Below are 20,795 nucleotides of genomic sequence, written 5' to 3'. Positions count from 1 at the left end.
AAATTGCTTTGTATATCGCAGTGAGTTTGGATGTCGATTTAATTTGCGCATGTGTTTGAGTTCTTCTGCTTGGCTAGGCGAACGGAGAGCGCTAGACTAATGAAAAGAGAGCTGGGGTGACAGCGTGATGAGACTCGACCTGATCAGATGGGTTTGAAAGGAAATTCTGACAAGGCAGAGAATAAAAAACACACACACACTGCATTTCAGGAAGTAACTGCAGAGAGGTTTGTGTTATCAAGGCTCTCGGTGCATTGTGGGAGTGGGAGCGTTGCACCTGTTCTAATTTGCAGATATCCCCTGTTGTGGGATGCACTAATGATTGTCGGGGAGCATCCCAAAGCTAGGGATATGTAAAATAAAACCACAAGTCTTTCCTGTGGATGAACCATCCCTGTTTTTAAGCATGGCCTTATCAAAATGAAATTACAATATTTGCTGATACCGTATTTCAACCTTCCCTTCAAATCGTCTTCTCCCTCCCCCATTCCTGTGAGTGTACTGTACTAGCACTTCTCACTGTAAGCCGTGAAATATTACAACCTTTCCCAAAGCAAAAGATATAAATCCACATTGAGGAATTGCAAAAACAGCACAAAACATTTCCAGCCTGGCGGTATCTAGTGAGGCGCTTATGATTTAGCATTGCAGGTGTATCTGGAACTGGGAGTAGCAGACAAAGGCTGGACACCTTTTTCCTAAGCACTTATGTAATGTGTATTTCATTACAATTACCCTGGGTATTTAATCAAGTCAAATTCAATTATGAATCACCACTTAGCAATTAATCCAATCAATTAGACGTTCATGCTTGTCATTTCAGTATGTGTCACAGATGTGGAAAGTGTGCCGTGAATTCAGCACATTATCATGGTCATGGAAGAGAGGCAGGAGCGTGTTAATCAATAATCAGTGTTAGGGAAGCTCCTCTGAAAATATAGTTTACCAAGTTACACTAAAGCTACCCTGAAGAAAATGTTATAGTTTACATTGAAAAAGTAGTTCCCTACACCCAAACTACTTTGTGAAAAATTATCATATCTAAATCAGAAATGTCATAGAATACAAATTGCAAGAGCAGATCACTCTGTGGTCAGATGTTAAAGCGCGACTGAAGGAAATGAACGACTTATCTGAAAGAAAACGGACTATGTGGCATGGATATTAGTCTGAAAAGTGTATTCTAGTGTCAAAATTTACTACAAAGTGTAAATGGGATAATTTTGGTCATAAAGTCAGTCTCGTACATAAAGGAGTTTTGTAAGTAAGTTTGTCATGACTTACTTGAGGGTTAGGTTTTGATTTCAACAATGCTCACTTGCCCACTGACACGGGATACACAGCTGCGGCGATTGTGCTCTATCCAATCCTACCACAGTTCTGTACTGAGACAGACTTCCCAGCAGCGCAGCGGATTGGACTTTGTTTACATCCCAAAACACTTCGCAGCATATTTTAACTTGAGAAATACTGCACCAAACACCTTAGCTAGTTGTAGAATTTAGCTAAGGCAAAAACGTACACATTTATTCCAGAGTTCTTTGAGTTGTGTTTTTTGAGGAAGTGATACTGGCTTGGTTCCTGTTGTGTCTCATGGGGGACAAACATCAGTAACTGCCACATTGAACCACACCCCAAAGACTGAAATCTCGTTTTTCTTAATGAGCAACAGAGAAACACATGCGGAATCAGTGCGTTCAGTCGCTCATTAACAGAATGTGTAATTCATCCTATTAAACACAAAAACAATGTTTCAAGTGAGAATTCTGAAGCCGAAAAATCTGGGAAAATCTTACCTTCCCATATTTTATTTTATTTTAGCAAAAATCGTGAGTAGTTCCAGTAGTTAGCTACACCGCTACATGGCCAAAAAAGTAATTAACTACTGAAAACATTACCAAGATTTGAATCTAGTTCAATTACCATCAAACTACTGCAAAATGTAGTTTAATTACTCGTTCACTACTCCCCAACACTGTCAATAACTGATTAAACTGCTCTAGCACTAGCTTCATTGCACAAGATGCTGGATGTGACATAGCTGCAGTTGTCACAGTCAACACCTGGCTTCTTTTGAACATTTTCTATCCTTGTAGAAAATAATAATACAGGCTGGAAGCTAAACTAGTGCAGACCCTTTCGTCAAAAATGACACAAATTGTTCACTGGAGTGAAAGCTGTCGTATTAAATACCCTCCTTGAGTTGGTACAACAATCAGTCTGCCTTGGAAAATATCGACAGAGCCCAGGGAGAGGCAGCTAGCATCCCTGACAGGCCACGCAAGTTAAACAGAGACACATAATAGGATATTAAACTTTAACTACCCCATATTCATTCCAATCATCTGGGAAAGAAATTACCAAAACTTCAGGCTCGAAATTTCATTTGTGTCGCATTGGAAAGGTTGAATTTATGGGCCTTTTTGTTAAAAGAGTATATGCTGCGCTGAAAAGTTCTCCAGGCCTTTTGCCGAGTCTCCCTGTGACATATGTCTTCATTTGAGAAACCTCAGCTCATGCCAGGGTGGAACTTTTATTGGCAGGCCCTCATTTCCCCCCGAGTGCTATAACTGTTGCACAGGAAATAAAGAATAAATGCCAACACACTTCCTAATGCTGAGAGTGATTTCATTACTGAGACACTGGACTAGTTTGGGGAATGTGGGGGAAGGGGATTTAGACATACACACTTATACTTGTGTGTCTTTGGAAACCTACACGTATGTTGCCTTACGTATCAACTGCCCAGCAATGTTTTTGATGTAGGCTACATTGAATTAGTATGTTCTGTACTTGGCATAGCATACTGTATGTAACTGCAGTGCAGATTATGCATTTACTGATTTACAACTATTACTTCAGGCAATCTTGGATTGAAACTGTCTTGAAAATTTCCCTAAACCGACCTTTTAAAGAAAGATTCACCCATTTGGAATGTTATATTGATTTTGTGTATCTCTGAGCGATGTTCTATCGATTCCCGGGGGCATTTCATGATATCATGTTTATCTGAGCTATTGCCGATCAAGCACGGAGAAATCCGGCCGGTATGACGTGGCATTGTGATAAAGCCACTCTCACTACACTAGAGGTTATTAGGAATACGACTTTTAGTGAGCAAAAATTGTCTATCATACATATCAGATTTCAATACTGTCCGATGTCATAATGCGGGAGGTTGTCGTTCTCTCGAATGAGCCATTGATATTCCTACCTCGAGAAATGTGTAATTTAACAGAGGGTCTACCACATTTCTCCTATTTGTCTGCCTCTTCAGTCCAGGGTGCATTGCATGGTGCCGTTGCCATGTCAGACTCCACTCATCAATCTTCCGGTTGAACATGGTGAGATTATAGACTCCTAAATTGATAGTGCAGTTTGTTTAGGAGATATTACAGCTAACTAGCTACTTCACATGCTTATATTGACTTCAGTATTATTGTGTGTAGCTACGTTTGCTAGATATCTAGCTAGCCAGCCAGCCCATAGAGAGAACATTGCCTTGTGGGTTTGTGTAGTCGACTTGAGCTGCAACAGATTTCCACGATTTTCACATGTTGCTACCAACCTTATTATTACGACAGAAGTAAACATTTGTTCACAAAAATATTGTTCTCACATATTGCCGTTATTTAACACTGTAAATTATAGGAATTTGTGGTTTTGGGTGGATTGACCTTTAAGGTCATGCAGTTAAAATCTTCCCATTAAAATAAAAAATTAGGAATCAGAGAAGGAGAAGAAATGAAATCTCATTTGAAGAATCTGATGAGATGAGAGGTTGTCATGACGAGGGTCGGTCAGAGAGATCTCTCCTCTTAACTAACCTGCATCTTGACAAGGCAATCAAGTCCCCCGGAGCATAATTAAATGATAAGTTCATATTTTAGGGACAATTTGTGTGGCGTCTGCGAAGTTGTCACGGCGCTCGCTGAAGTGATGAATACCCTTATTAGCAGCCACAGTGCATTCTGTCAGAGAGGGCCAACCAGAAGGGGGAAACAACAGGATGACCCCCCCCCCACCCCCTCTTACAGTCAGCCCCCTGTGATCACTTAAGATATCCTTACAAAGGGCAGTTAGAGGTAAACAGGACGTGCACTCTACCATGTCACATGAAAGGACGTGCTCCTGTAAATCAATGAAAGATGATGTAAGCGTACATTGAATTGTTTGATATGCAAACTGCTTTTCTATGCAAAGCTGGCAGCTTAGATGCACAAGCACATCTAAGGCCCAGGTGAATATAGCTCCAGTGCCAATTGTCAGACACCCAATTGGACAGACGTATGGGAATTGTTAGAAACATTTGGCCATAATGTTTTCCCTGCGCTTTTCTTCTATTCAACTCATGTGAGAAGCATCTCTGAAAAGGTGGGCAGATATAATAGACTAACAGCCATTGAAAGGTGAGTAAACAGTACGCTCTAACCTCCATTGAAAAAATAGGAGGGTTTTTCACATTTCTGTAAAATCCCCTCCCTTTCCTTTCAGCGGCACTTCTTTAAGTCCCATTTACTTTAATCCCGAATGGTGTGGCAGTAGCCCAGGCTCCGCGGGACTCCATTGTGACACTCTCTCATTGTGTCTGGAGCATAAAGCAGTCTCTGTTGTCTAGCCAGCTTCCCCCTCTAAACACAGCTTGTTTATTTTCAGTGGATACTTCCCTCTCTTAAGAAAATAAACCTGCTGTCTTTGACTGTATCCCCAACTGTACTGTGAGAAGGATGAGGGAGGAGTGTGGGTGTATTGAACTGAGGGCAGGGGGAGGGGAGCATAGGGTAAAGTAGGCGGAGCTTGAAGTGGTACCATCAGCCAAGGAAAACTAAGAGCGTGAGTGATACCCAACCAACACATATGAGTCATTCTTAATAATTACAAATTCAAAGCGTATTTCATATTTAACGACAGGAGCTCACATGCCACTAATGTATGGTTTGGGGGTTTGGATAGAAAAGGAAAATGTAATACATATAGAAAGCTAATATTAAAATCTTCAAATTATACCCTTTATTCTATGAAGTCCTGCTGCTGAACGACTGGCAATAAAGTATGCTCCACTTCAGGTTCAGTGTAAATAAATCACGCCAGAGGAGAACCTAGTTAAATTGAACCTTTATATAACTTCTGTGTAAAGGTCACTTCATTTTTTCAGTGTTTCCATATGACACACCTAGTCTGTCACCCAAAAGCAGCATGAGGTGATACTTTTAATCACTTCTGCACCATATTCACACAAATCTGAATGCCTTACCTTTGCTCAAACGTCTGGGCTACATCCAAATCTATATACTGAATAGTGGTACACTTTCCAGTTTTCCACTTAGTGCTTTGTGTTGCGGCCATGTTTCACAGATTAATAAGTTGTTAAACACTGCACATGCGGAGAAGGGCAACCGCTCCTCTATTCCCAGTGATTGGGTCTGTTGGTGAATGAAATGCTGAAACACGTGAGAGATGCAGAGGAGTTGGAGATTTCGGTCATCTGATAGCCTGCACTCCACAGTGACAGCAGCTGGAGTCATTGTCACCTGTTTGATTTTTGATTTCCTCGTAAATATGTCCGCAACTCATTCATTGGACACACCCTGGCCCCGCTTGAAACATTTGGTTAGGGAGAGGCATGTATTTACTGTTTGACATGCCTAGAAGAAAAAAGAGTGAGTAAAGAGAAAAGGATTGGCTTGTGCCATTGGAAGGCTGAAAGAGGGGAGGAAACGATGTTACTTAGAATGAACGAGAGTGTAAGTTAGTAAGTACACTGGGGGACAGACGGAGAGAGAGAGAGGAAGGGAGGGGTAGCAGCTCATGTCCATCAGTGTAATACTTTTAAAAAAAGAGCCTGCCTCTCTCCTTTTGCCCCCTCAGAGAGCCCTGTCACATGCAGTTTGTCCTGATGTCTGACGGATTAGCCCAAGACACTCGTCTCAGGGCCCTCCTCTATATATCGTTCATTTAATGCATGATGACGTGGCCAATTATGGCGAAGCTGCACGCTCAAATAGCATGTCAAAACCTGTGTATCAATCTATTAGATACTGTCTCCTTGCGCATTACAAGGCACCGTAAAGCACATATCCGTGCAAAGGGGAAAGTGCTGACCTCATGGGGAATGGGCCTGAGATCTCACCACAGCCTTTTAAAGAATCAAAACCTTAACGAGACATACCTCAACACAACGGCCCTGCCTGTGTCTGAGAACTCTCCTCCAATATTACTGTAAACATGCTGTTACGTCCGCCGTCAGATGAATGAGACCAAGGCGCAGCGTGGTAAGCGTACTTCTTTCTTTATTTTGATGAACACCAAAAAAACAACAAAAGATAAACGAACGTAACGTTCTGCAGGCTACACAGTAACTGTGCAAAAACAAGAACCCACAAACGCAGGTGGAAAACAGGCTGCCTAAGTATGATCCCCAATCAGAGACAACGATAGACAGCTGCCTCTGATTGGGAACCATACCCGGCCAACAAAGAAATAGAACACATAGATTTGCCCACCCTAGTCACACCCTGACCTAACCAAAAAGAGAATAAAAAAGGCTCTCTAAGGTCAGGGCTTGACACATGCTTACTGTAATATGCATAGTCAAAGAGAAGAGGTACACTATTGCCGTTGAGAGCATTTCCCCTCTAAGAATTCTCATATATATCAGCCTATATAGTTTACAAGTATGGATTTATTGACTTGCATTTCCAAAGGTCATTTATTCCTAGTCTGGTTATATAGGGATACAGTTATGCGGACACAGTCCTCTGGGTGTTGCCATGGTTGCGCCCCCTGTGGGCAGCCTGGCATTTTTCCCACTCTCATGCCATCCAGAAACTTTCACATTCATCTTGAGAGATGCCCCTGAGCCACTTCGACAAAACTTTGTAACAAGTCAAAGTTTGTCTGATGAGATGTTGTTGACTGAGATTGATGAATGCTGAAACACTACTCCACTATGTGATAGAAAATTAGTACAGTTAATTGTGTAGTCTATGTGTGTGTTTTTGTGTATGTGAGAGTAATTCTAAATCAATCTCTCTATCTCTCTTTCTCTCTCTCTTTCTCTCTCATGGGACTTTTCCTCTGACAGTGAGGCTGTTACGTTTGTCTGCCTTAGCTCACTCTTTGATGCTGTCACATTCGATCCACTCAAAAAGTTCAGGCCCACCAACCACTTGCAAATTAGAAGCCCTTGTACGTTTGTGCTGCCAGCGCCATCTTGTTCCTACCCACCACAAAGCTGCCATCCTGCTCTGGCCTTTTATAGAATAATGTATAGAAGAAAGTTGTTTACATTAAAAGGCTCAAATAGATGTTTATAGCAATAAGGATGCAAGTTAATCCTTATTGTATGAACTACTGTTGGGCAAACATGGATATTATGCTACATTGAATCTCTCTGTTTTGATTGGAGATGTGGAGGGTAAAGGCTGCCATACATGATGATTGCTCCTAGTGCACGGAGCTCCTCGATCTGTCATTTCCTGTTTGGCTGAGATGGCCTGCAACTTAAACATAAACTACACCATCCACTGAATATGTAAAGAATGTCACCATAGCTAAACTTGGCTCGAGCTTTTTCACAGTTTGATTCACGTTTTGGAGAAGCCAGAGGCCAGAGGCAGCAGAGAGGGAGGCTAGCCCTGGTGCTGAGTGGTCTGGCCCAGTGAGGGTTCCTCCGTGACATGGTTATGTAAAATATCCAGTTGGGTGTACAGTAGCTAGCTGGGATCCATGGCTGACATGCCCAGCGAGAGAGAGAGACACAGCGACAGGGCATGATCTCCAGAGTGACAGAGCTAATCTCCCCGGTTACTGGGTCCGTTGTCATGCTCTCTGATCAGCTCGCATTAAAGCTAAACACTTTGAATGATTTGGAAGAAAATCTAAATCAATTTGTGCAAGCCTCTATTCAGAGCAGTCCCCTTGGGCCCAGGCTTGTCACATCCCGTCGCTGCAGAATTGACGTTTTGACATGCGAAGTTAGATTTTAGAAAATGAAACCCCTATGTGGGAAAGGTAGTTTATACTGTCCCAACATGTCAGGGCTAAAGAGGAACAATCATGTGCCGTCAAACGCTCCCAGTAGCATCCTGTTCCTTTAGCTACATAAATTATGCTAGCTAACATATGCTTGTGTTAGGCTCAACGCTGCTAAAAGGAAGCAGCCACTCCTGCTTGCAGGGTGGGTGGATGGCACACAGTGACAGCAGGATGAGGCTGGTGTCAGTCAAACATGCCGTTTGACTGATAGAGGGTTGTCACAGAGGTTGGACACGCTGATGTTTGATTGGCAAGGAAAGCTTTATTTGAAACTTTTTTTTCTCTGTTTCACCCAATGCCCAAGTGGCAAATTGAATGCCTGCACAGAGAGAGAGAGAAGTGGGGGGGGGGGGGGGCATATAGCCCATTGGAATAGAGAGAGCGAGAGAGAGAGAGAGAGAGAGAGAGAGAGAAAGGAATCAGGTCATGTCGAGGTGAGTGCCCTTATCACGCACACACAGAAGATGTCGTCCATTTGCTGTGACACACGCACTGATATCCTGGCTGGCGTAACAGAGGAGATGTGCTGCTTGTCATTTTGACAGTTTTGGGTGGGCTCAGTGCATTTCACAGCGCCAGCACTGTGAACTTTGCTGAACAACCGTCAGTCTGCAAGGTCTTGAGGGGATTTCAAATTTAAACAAAACAGAGAGGGGAAGTCTACGGCAAGTGTTTACATTTACTTTATGGTCTATTCTATGTGTATTCAGTACAGTATTCCAATAGTTTCCCATTAATTAAGTCATTGTCATGCTTCTTTTCTGACAGGTGTCGTTGTTATGGACATACAAATTACGTACAGGTATTATCCACTGGTTTTACATAATGACTGTTTCTTGGATCACCTCCACTTAAAGGCAGTGTAGCACTAATTTCTCAATGCCAGAAACGCGTGTAATAGTAAGTAAGAGCACCCCAAGAAACATTGCCAAATTACAAACTTTTAAATCAATTAAAATATTAGATTGTTCTAAAAGTAGATTTTTTTTCTCCAAATCAGCTCTAACTTCTGAACAAACATCTCAAACAGCCAGCAGCACCAGCAGAGACCGAGCATGATCATGGGCTTCAGTGAGCATTTAAGTCAACCGGGTACGTGAAAGTCGAAGAGCTAGCTTGCTACCTCTATGCTAACGTTAGCTAGCTATAGGGCATTTAGCTCACATCAAATCACATTGTATTTGTCACGTACACGTGTATAGCAGATGTTATTGCGGGTGTAGCGAAATGCTTGTGTTTCTAGCTCCAACAGTGCAGTTGTCACGAACGTCGTCTTGAAAATGACCGGACCAAGGTGCAGCGTGGTCAGCGTACATTTCTCTTTATTTTTTAATGTCGCCAACAAAACAATAACGAACGTGAAGCTCCGTAAGGCTATACATGCATTAAACAAAGACAACATCCCACAACTAAGGTGGCAAACAGGCTGCCTAAGTATGATTCCCAATCAGAGACAACGATAGACAGCTGCCTCTGATTGGGAACCACACTCGGCCAAAAACAAAGAAATATAGAACATAGAATGCCCACCCAAATCACACCCTGACCTAACCAAATCGAGAAATAAAAAGGCTCTCTGCGGTCAGGGCGTGACAGTAGTAATATCTAACAAGTAATATCTAACCATTTCACACCAATACACACACTACACACAAATCAAAGTAAAGTAATGGAATTAAGAATATATAAATATTTGGGTGAGCAATGTCAGAGCGGCATAGACTAAGATACAGTAGAATAGGATAGAATTCAGTATATACATATGAAATGAGTAATGCAAAATATGTAAACATTATTAAAGTGACTAGTGTTCCATTATTAAAGTGGCCAGTGATTTCAAGTCTATGTATATAGGGCAGCAGCCTCTAATGTGCTAGTGATTGCTATTTAACAGTCTGATGGCCTTGAGATAGAAGCTGGTTTTCAGTCTCTCGGTCACAGCTTTGATGCACCTGTACTGACCTTGCCTTCTGGATGATAGCGGGGTGAACAGGCAGTGGCTCAGGTGGTTGTTGTCCTTGATGATCTTTTTGACCTTCCTGTGACATCGGTGCTGTAGGTGTCCTGAAGGGCAGGTAGTTTCCCCCCGGTGATGCTTTGGGCAGACCACACCACCCTCTGGAGAGCTCTGTGGTTGCTGGTGGTGCAGTTGCCATACCAGGCGGTGTTACAGCCTGGCAGGATCCTCTCAATTGTGTATCTTCTTCCATCTAAATAAGACTGATAATAACCAAAAGTAAACATGTATGCCAACTGTTGGTAGCTAACGGCTGATGATGTCATACTATAGATAATACAAGGCTATGGGAAACAGTAGCAAGTTTTCATGGTGTTTGTGGGGGCTGTGCGCTGCGGTATTTCGGCCAGCAGGCTCTGAGGGAGTTTTCTACACAGCCTGCCTAGCTCGGACTAAATTGAAATGCAAAGCCATGGATCCGATCGCGGCTCTGGTTGCATTTCGGAGAAGCCCCATAGCCTACCTTTCTTTGGAGGGGTGGATTGTGGATTTTGCTCAATGGGAAGGTTTATTTTTTGATCAATGTTGTCACAATTGCTTCTTGTCAAAGAGGCAGCTGCTAACGTTAGCTTCCTATAGATAGTTATCCTCTGCCTCTGTTTCTGGACTCATTTCTGGCTGCTAAATAAGTGAGCTAGATTTTGTTTGTGTACTGCCTTAAGTTGATAACATAAGTTTTTCACTGGTATGGGCTAATAAATATCCTAAACCTAGCCAGCAAGCTGAAACCGGGGAGAGAGGGAGAAGAGATATCCCTTCATGTTTCATCTACTTCTGGCTTGCTAATGTTCCCTCAAATGCCTATTTCCACATGTAATTGATGACATTCGACTTGTTTCTATAAAGGTTGTAATTGTGTCAATATGTTGTGAAGGTTGAGGAAAAATGTTTTCACAGATGTTTTCCATATCAAAAGTGACACTTACAGTTTACCATGTACAGTGGGCTACAGTTAATATGTTCCTCCATCATGTACAGTGGGCTACAGACAATATGTTCCTCCATCATGTACAGTGGGCTACAGGCAATATGTTCCTCCACCGTGTACAGTAGACTACAGGCAATATGTTCCTCCACCATCTACAGTAGACTACAGGCAATATGTTCCTCCACCATGTACAGTAGGCTACATACAATCTGTTCCTCCACCATGTACAGTAGACTACAGGCAATATGTTCCTCCACCATCTACAGTAGACTACAGGCAATATGTTCCTCCACCATCTACAGTAGACTACAGGCAATATGTTCCTCCACCATCTACAGTGGGCTACAGTTAATATGTTCCTCCACCATGTACAGTAGACTACAGGCAATATGTTCCTCCACCATGTACAGTAGACTACAGACAATATGTCCCTCCACCATGTACAGTAGACTACAGGCAATATGTTCCTCCACCATGTACAGTAGACTACAGGCAATATGTTCCTCCACCATCTACAGTAGACTACAGGCAATATGTCCCTCCACCATCTACAGTAGACTACAGGCAATATGTCCCTCCACCATGTACAGTAGACTACAGGCAATATGTCCCTCCACCATGTACAGTAGACTACAGGCAATATGTTCCTCCACCATGTACAGTAGACTACAGGCAATATGTTCCTCCACCATCTACAGTAGACTACAGGCAATATGTCCCTCCACCATCTACAGTAGACTACAGGCAATATGTCCCTCCACCATGTACAGTAGGCTACAGGCAATTTATTCCTCCACCATGTACAGTAGGCTACAGGCAATATGTTCCTCCACCATGTACAGTAGGCTACAGGCAATTTATTCCTCCACCATGTACAGTAGGCTACAGGCAATATGTTCCTCCACCATGTACAGTAGACTACAGACAATATGTTCCTCCACCATGTACAGTAGACTACAGGCAATATGTTCCTCCATCATGTACAGTAGACTACAGACAATATGTTCCTCCACCATGTACAGTAGACTACAGACAATATGTTCCTCCACCATGTACAGTAGACTACAGGCAATATGTTCCTCCACCATGTACAGTAGACTACAGGCAATATGTTCCTCCACCATGTACAGTAGACTACAGGCAATATGTCCCTCCACCATGTACAGTAGACTACAGGCAATATGTTCCTCCACCATGTACAGTGGGCTACAGTTAATATGTTCCTCCACCATGTACAGTAGACTACAGGCAATATGTTCCTCCACCATGTACAGTAGACTACAGGCAATATGTCCCTCCACCATGTACAGTAGACTACAGGCAATATGTTCCTCCACCATGTACAGTGGGCTACAGTTAATATGTTCCTCCACCATGTACAGTAGACTACAGGCAATATGTTCCTCCACCATGTACAGTAGACTACAGGCAATACGTTCCTCCACCGTCTACAGTAGGCTACAGGCAATATGTTCCTCCACCGTCTACAGTAGGCTACAGGCAATATGTTCCTCCACCGTGTACAGTAGGCTACAGGCAATATGTTCCTCCACCATGTACAGTAGGCTACAGGCAATATGTTCCTCCACCATGTACAGTAGGCTACAGGCAATATGTTCCTCCACCATGTACAGTAGACTACAGGCAATATGTTCCTCCACCATGTACAGTAGGCTACAGACAATATGTTCCTCCACCATGTACAGTAGACTACAGGCAATATGTTCCTCCACCATGTACAGTAGACTACAGGCAATATGTTCCTCCACCATGTACAGTAGGCTACATACAATATGTTCCTCCACCATGTACAGTAGACTACAGGCAATATGTTCCTCCACCATGTACAGTAGACTACAGGCAATATGTTCCTCCACCATGTACAGTAGGCTACATACAATCTGTTCCTCCACCATGTACAGTAGACTACAGGCAATATGTTCCTCCACCATGTACAGTAGGCTACAGGCAATATGTTCCTCCACCATGTACAGTAGGCTACAGACAATATGTTCCTCCACCATGTACAGTAGACTACAGGCAATATGTTCCTCCACCATGTACAGTAGACTACAGGCAATATGTTCCTCCATCATGTACAGTAGACTACAGGCAATATGTTCCTCCATCATGTACAGTAGACTACAGGCAATATGTTCCTCCATCATATACAGTAGACTACAGGCAATATGTTCCTCCACCATGTACAGTAGGCTACAGACTATGTTCCTCCACCATGTACAGTAGGCTACAGACTATGTTCCTCCACCATGTACAGTAGGCTACAGACAATATGTTCCTCCACCATGTACAGTAGACTACAGGCAATATGTTCCTCCACCATGTACAGTAGACTACAGGCAATTTATTCCTCCACCATCTACAGTAGGCTACAGACAATATGTTCCTCCACCATCTACAGTAGGCTACAGGCAATATGTTCCTCCACCATGTACAGTAGGCTACAGACAATATGTTCCTCCACCATGTACAGTAGACTACAGGCAATATGTTCCTCCATCATGTACAGTAGACTACAGACAATATGTTCCTCCACCATGTACAGTAGGCTACAGACAATATGTTCCTCCACCATCTACAGTAGGCTACAGGCAATATGTTCCTCCACCGTGTACAGTAGGCTACAGACAATATGTTCCTCCACCATGTACAGTAGGCTACAGGCAATATGTTCCTCCAACATGTACAGTAGGCTACAGACAATATGTTCCTCCACCATGTACAGTAGACTACAGGCAATATGTTCCTCCACCGTGTACAGTAGGCTACAGACAATATGTTCCTCCACCATGTACAGTAGCCTACAGGCAATATGTTCCTCCACCGTGTACAGTAGACTACAGGCAATATGTTCCTCCACCGTGTACAGTAGCCTACAGACAATATGTTCCTCCACCATGTACAGTAGGCTACAGGCAATATGTTCCTCCACCGTGTACAGTAGGCTACAGGCAATATGTTCCTCCACCATGTACAGTAGGCTACAGGCAATATGTTCCTCCATCATGTACAGTAGACTACAGGCAATATGTTCCTCCACCGTGTACAGTAGGCTACAGGCAATATGTTCCTCCACCATGTACAGTAGACTACAGGCAATATGTTCCTCCACCGTGTACAGTAGGCTACAGGCAATATGTTCCTCCACCATCTACAGTAGACTACAGGCAATATGTTCCTCCACCGTGTACAGTAGGCTACAGGCAATATGTTCCTCCACCGTGTACAGTAGACTACAGGCAATATGTCCCTCCACCATGTACAGTAGACTACAGGCAATATGTTCCTCCACCGTGTACAGTAGACTACAGGCAATATGTTCCTCCACCATGTACAGTAGGCTACAGGCAATATGTTCCTCCACCGTGTACAGTAGACTACAGACAATATGTTCCTCCACCATGTACAGTAGACTACAGGCAATATGTTCCTCCACCGTGTACAGTAGACTACAGGCAATATGTTCCTCCATCATGTACAGTAGACTACAGGCAATATGTTCCTCCACCATGTACAGTAGGCTACAGACAATATGTTCCTCCATCATGTACAGTAGACTACAGGCAATATGTTCCTCCACCATGTACAGTAGGCTACAGGCAATATGTTCCTCCACCATGTACAGTAGGCTACAGGCAATATGTTCCTCCACCGTGTACAGTAGGCTACAGGCAATATGTTCCTCCACCATGTACAGTAGGCTACAGGCAATATGTTCCTCCACCATGTACAGTAGACTACAGACAATATGTTCCTCCACCGTGTACAGTAGGCTACAGGCAATATGTTCCTCCACCATGTACAGTAGGCTACAGGCAATATGTTCCTCCACCGTGTACAGTAGACTACAGGCAATATGTTCCTCCACCATGTACAGTAGGCTACAGGCAATATGTTCCTCCACCATGTACAGTAGACTACAGACAATATGTTCCTCCACCGTGTACAGTAGGCTACAGGCAATATGTTCCTCCACCGTGTACAGTAGGCTACAGGCAATATGTTCCTCCACCATGTACAGTAGGCTACAGACAATATGTTCCTCCACCATCTACAGTAGGCTACAGGCAATATGTTCCTCCACCATCTACAGTAGACTACAGGCAATATGTTCCTCCACCATCTACAGTAGGCTACAGACTATGTTCCTCCACCATGTACAGTAGGCTACAGGCAATATGTTCCTCCACCATGTACAGTAGACTACAGGCAATATGTTCCTCCACCATGTACAGTAGACTACAGACAATATGTTCCTCCACCATGTACAGTAGACTACAGGCAATATGTTCCTCCACCATGTACAGTAGGCTACAGGCAATATGTTCCTCCACCATGTACAGTAGGCTACAGGCAATATGTTCCTCCAACGTGTACAGTAGGCTACAGACAATTTATTCCTCCACTGTCTACAGTAGGCTACAGACAATATGTTCCTCCACCATCTACAGTAGGCTACAGGCAATATGTTCCTCCATCATGTACAGTAGGCTACAGGCAATATGTTCCTCCACCGTGTACAGTAGGCTACAGGCAATATGTTCCTCCACCATGTACAGTAGACTACAGGCAATATGTTCCTCCATCATGTACAGTAGGCTACAGGCAATATGTTCCTCCACCATGTACAGTAGGCTACAGGCAATATGTTCCTCCACCATGTACAGTAGGCTACAGACAATATGTTCCTCCACCATCTACAGTAGGCTACAGGCAATATGTTCCTCCACCATCTACAGTAGACTACAGGCAATATGTTCCTCCACCATGTACAGTAGGCTACAGGCAATATGTTCCTCCACCATGTACAGTAGGCTACAGGCAATATGTTCCTCCAAATTGTACAGTAGGCTACAGACAATTTATTCCTCCACTGTCTACAGTAGGCTACAGACAATATGTTCCTCCACCATCTACAGTAGGCTACAGGCAATATGTTCCTCCATCATGTACAGTAGGCTACAGGCAATATGTTCCTCCACCGTGTACAGTAGGCTACAGGCAATATGTTCCTCCACCATGTACAGTAGACTACAGGCAATATGTTCCTCCATCATGTACAGTAGGCTACAGGCAATATGTTCCTCCACCATGTACAGTAGGCTACAGGCAATATGTTCCTCCACCATGTACAGTAGGCTACAGACAATATGTTCCTCCACCATCTACAGTAGGCTACAGGCAATATGTTCCTCCACCATCTACAGTAGACTACAGGCAATATGTTCCTCCACCATCTACAGTAGGCTACAGACTATGTTCCTCCACCATGTACAGTAGGCTACAGGCAATATGTTCCTCCACCATGTACAGTAGACTACAGGCAATATGTTCCTCCCCCATGTACAGTAGACTACAGGCAATCTGTTCCTCCACCATGTACAGTAGACTACAGGCAATATGTTCCTCCACCATGTACAGTAGGCTACAGGCAATATGTTCCTCCAACGTGTACAGTAGGCTACAGACAATTTATTCCTCCACTGTCTACAGTAGGCTACAGACAATATGTTCCTCCACCATCTACAGTAGGCTACAGGCAATATGTTCCTCCATCATGTACAGTAGGCTACAGGCAATATGTTCCTCCACCATCTACAGTAGGCTACAGGCAATATGTTCCTCCACCATGTACAGTAGGCTACAGACAATTTATTCCTCCACCATCTACAGTAGGCTACAGACAATATGTTCCTCCACCATGTACAGTAGGCTACAGGCAATTTATTCCTCCAACATCTACAGTAGGCTACAGGCAATATGTTCCTCCACCATGTACAGTAGGCTACAGACAATTTATTCCTCCACCATCTACAGTAGGCTACAGACAATATGTTCCTCCACCATGTACAGTAGACTACAGGCAATATGTTCCTCCACCATGTACAGTAGGCTACAGGCAATATGTTCCTCCAACATGTACAGTAGGCTACAGACAATATGTTCCTCCACCATGTACAGTAGACTACAGGCAATATGTTCCTCCACCGTGTACAGTAGACTACAGGCAATATGTTCCTCCACCATGTACAGTAGGCTACAGGCAATATGTTCCTCCACCGTGTACAGTAGGCTACAGGCAATATGTTCCTCCACCATGTACAGTAGGCTACAGACAATTTATTCCTCCACCATCTACAGTAGGCTACAGACAATATGTTCCTCCACCATCTACAGTAGGCTACAGACAATATGTTCCTCCACCATCTACAGTAGGCTACAGGCAATATGTTCCTCCACCATGTACAGTACGCTACAGACAATATGTTCCTCCACCATGTACAGTAGGCTACAGACAATCTGTTCCTCCACCATGTACAGTAGACTACAGGCAATATGTTCCTCCACCATGTACAGTAGGCTACATACAATATGTTCCTCCACCATGTACAGTAGGCTACAGACAATATGTTCCTCCACCATCTACAGTAGGCTACAGGCAATATGTCCCTCCACCATGTACAGTAGGCTACAGACAATATGTTCCTCCACCATCTACAGTAGGCTACAGGCAATATGTTCCTCCACCATGTACAGTAGGCTACAGACAATATGTTCCTCCACCATCTACAGTAGACTACAGGCAATATGTTCCTCCACCATCTACAGTAGGCTACAGACTATGTTCCTCCACCATGTACAGTAGGCTACAGGCAATATGTTCCTCCACCATGTACAGTAGGCTACAGGCAATATGTTCCTCCAACGTGTACAGTAGGCTACAGACAATTTATTCCTCCACTGTCTACAGTAGGCTACAGACAATATGTTCCTCCACCATCTACAGTAGGCTACAGGCAATATGTTCCTCCATCATGTACAGTAGGCTACAGGCAATATGTTCCTCCACCATCTACAGTAGGCTACAGGCAATATGTTCCTCCACCATGTACAGTAGGCTACAGACAATTTATTCCTCCACCATCTACAGTAGGCTACAGACAATATGTTCCTCCACCATGTACAGTAGGCTACAGGCAATTTATTCCTCCACCATCTACAGTAGGCTACAGGCAATATGTTCCTCCACCATGTACAGTAGGCTACAGACAATTTATTCCTCCACCATCTACAGTAGGCTACAGACAATATGTTCCTCCACCATGTACAGTAGGCTACAGACAATTTATTCCTCCACCATCTACAGTAGGCTACAGACAATATGTTCCTCCAACATGTACAGTAGGCTACAGGCAATTTATTCTTCCACCATCTACAGTAGGCTACAGGCAATATGTTCCTCCACCATGTACAGTAGGCTACAGACAATTTATTCCTCCACCATCTACAGTAGGCTACAGACAATATGTTCCTCCACCATCTACAGTAGGCTACAGACAATATGTTCCTCCACCATCTACAGTAAGCTACAGGCAATATGTTCCTTCACCATGTACAGTAGGCTACAGACAATTTATTCCTTCACCATCTACAGTAGGCTACAGACAATATGTTCCTCCACCATCTACAGTAGGCTACAGACAATATGTTCCTCCACCATCTACAGTAGGCTACAGACAATATGTTCCTCCACCATCTACAGTAGGCTACAGACAATATGTTCCTCCACCATCTACAGTAGGCTACAGGCAATATGTTCCTCCACCATCTACAGTAGGCTACAGGCAATATGTTCCTCCACCGTCTACAGTAGGCTACAGGCAATATGTTCCTCCACCGTGTACAGTAGGCTACAGACTATGTTCCTCCACCATGTACAGTAGGCTACAGACAATATGTTCCTCCACCATCTACAGTAGACTACAGGCAATATGTTCCTCCACCATGTACAGTAGGCTACAGACAATATGTTCCTCCACCATGTACAGTAGGCTACAGACAATATGTTCCTCCACCGTGTACAGTAGGCTACAGGCAATATGTTCCTCCACCATGTACAGTAGGCTACAGACAATATGTCCCTCCACCATGTACAGTAGACTACAGGCAATATGTTCCTCCACCGTGTACAGTAGGCTACAGACAATATGTCCCTCCACCATGTACAGTAGACTACAGGCAATATGTTCCTCCACCATGTACAGTAGACTACAGGCAATATGTTCCTCCACCGTGTGTCATATAAATTACGATCTTGCATTCCGGGCTTTCCGGTAGTGTTCGTGGTTTTAATATACAGGGAGCATAAATTGTAAAATTCTAAACTTATAAATATATTTTTTTGTCAGATCCAATGTATAATTAAGCAATAAAGCCTGAGGAGGTGTGGTATACGGCCAAAATACCAGGCACTCAGCGTTGCGTCGTGCAAAATAACAGCCCATAGCCATGGTATATTGGCCATATATCACAAACCCCTAAACTGCCTTATTGCTATTATGAACTGGTTACCAATGTAATTAGAGCAGTAACAATAAATGTTTTGTCAAACCCGTTGCCTTCAGCCAGTCAGCATTCAGGCTCGAACCACCCAGTTTTAATGACTAATATACAGCACCAGCTACACAAATATCTGATATTACATTTACATTTAAGTCATTTAGCAGACGCTCTTATCCAGAGCGACTTACAAATTGGTGCATTCACCTTATGATATCCAGTGGAACAACCACTTTACAATAGTGCATCTAACTCTTTTAAGGGGGGGGGGGGGGTTAGAAGGATTACTTTATCCTATCCTAGGTATTCCTTAAAGAGGTGGGGTTTCAGGTGTCTCCGGAAAGTGGTGATTGACTCCGCTGACCTGGCGTCGTGAGGGAGTTTGTTCCACCATTGGGGTGCCAGAGCAGCGAACAGTTTTGACTGGGCTGAGCGGGAACTGTACTTCCTCAGAGGTAGGGAGGCGAGCAGGCCAGAGGTGGATGAACGCAGTGCCCTTGTTTGGGTGTAGGGCCTGATCAGAGCCTGAAGGTACGGAGGTGCCGTTCCCCTCACAGCTCCGTAGGCAAGCACCATGGTCTTGTAGCGGATGCGAGCTTCAACTGGAAGCCAGTGGAGAGAGCGGAGGAGCGGGGTGACGTGAGAGAACTTGGGAAAGTTGAACACCAGACGGGCTGCGGCGTTCTGGATGAGTTGTAGGGGTTTAATGGCACAGGCAGGGAGCCCAGCCAACAGCGAGTTGCAGTAATCCAGACGGGAGATGACAAGTGCCTGGATTAGGACCTGCGCCGCTTCCTGCGTGAGGCAGGGTCGTACTCTGCGAATGTTGTAGAGCATGAACCTACAGGAACGGGTCACCGCCTTGATGTTAGTTGAGAACGACAGGGTGTTGTCCAGGATCACGCCAAGGTTCTTAGCACTCTGGGAGGAGGACACAATGGAGTTGTCAACCGTGATGGCGAGATCATGGAACGGGCAGTCCTTCCCCGGGAGGAAGAGCAGCTCCGTCTTGCCGAGGTTCAGCTTGAGGTGGTGATCCGTCATCCACACTGATATGTCTGCCAGACATGCAGAGATGCGATTCACCATGTGAGGATATGACAGAGCCAAGTGACTTGGTGTATAGCGAGAATAGGAGAGGGCCTAGAACAGAGCCCTGGGGGACACCAGTGGTGAGAGCACGTGGTGCGGAGACAGATTCTCGCCACGCCACCTGGTAGGAGCGACCTGTCAGGTAGGACGCAATCCAAGCGTGGACCTTGCCGGAGATGCCCAGCTCGGAGAGGGTGGAGAGGAGGATCTGATGGTTCACAGTATCAAAGGCAGCCGATAGGTCTAGAAGGATGAGAGCAGAGGAGAGAGAGTTAGCTTTAGCAGTGCGGAGCGCCTCCGTGACACAGAGAAGAGCAGTCTCAGTTGAATGACTAGTCTTGAAACCTGACTGATTTGGAT

General features: G+C 44.2%; 1 long non-coding RNA gene across 1 annotated transcript in view; it reads right to left on the bottom strand.

Moving 5' to 3' along the window:
* Positions 1 to 1,541, bottom strand: part of LOC139562880 (uncharacterized) — a 60,946-nt gene extending 59,405 nt beyond the window's left edge. The window contains exon 1 of the long non-coding RNA XR_011672459.1: positions 1,285 to 1,541. This is a non-coding gene — a long non-coding RNA (uncharacterized lncRNA). The remainder of the gene's footprint in view (positions 1 to 1,284) is intronic.
* Between the last annotated feature and the right edge of the window lie 19,254 nt (positions 1,542 to 20,795).

This window comes from Salvelinus alpinus, chromosome 33 (genome assembly GCF_045679555.1).
Source record: "Salvelinus alpinus chromosome 33, SLU_Salpinus.1, whole genome shotgun sequence".
NCBI classification, from domain to species: Eukaryota; Metazoa; Chordata; class Actinopteri; order Salmoniformes; family Salmonidae; genus Salvelinus; species Salvelinus alpinus.
The sequence above is the reverse complement of the archived record's forward strand: the minus strand, read 5'-3'. Positions and strand labels throughout refer to the sequence as shown.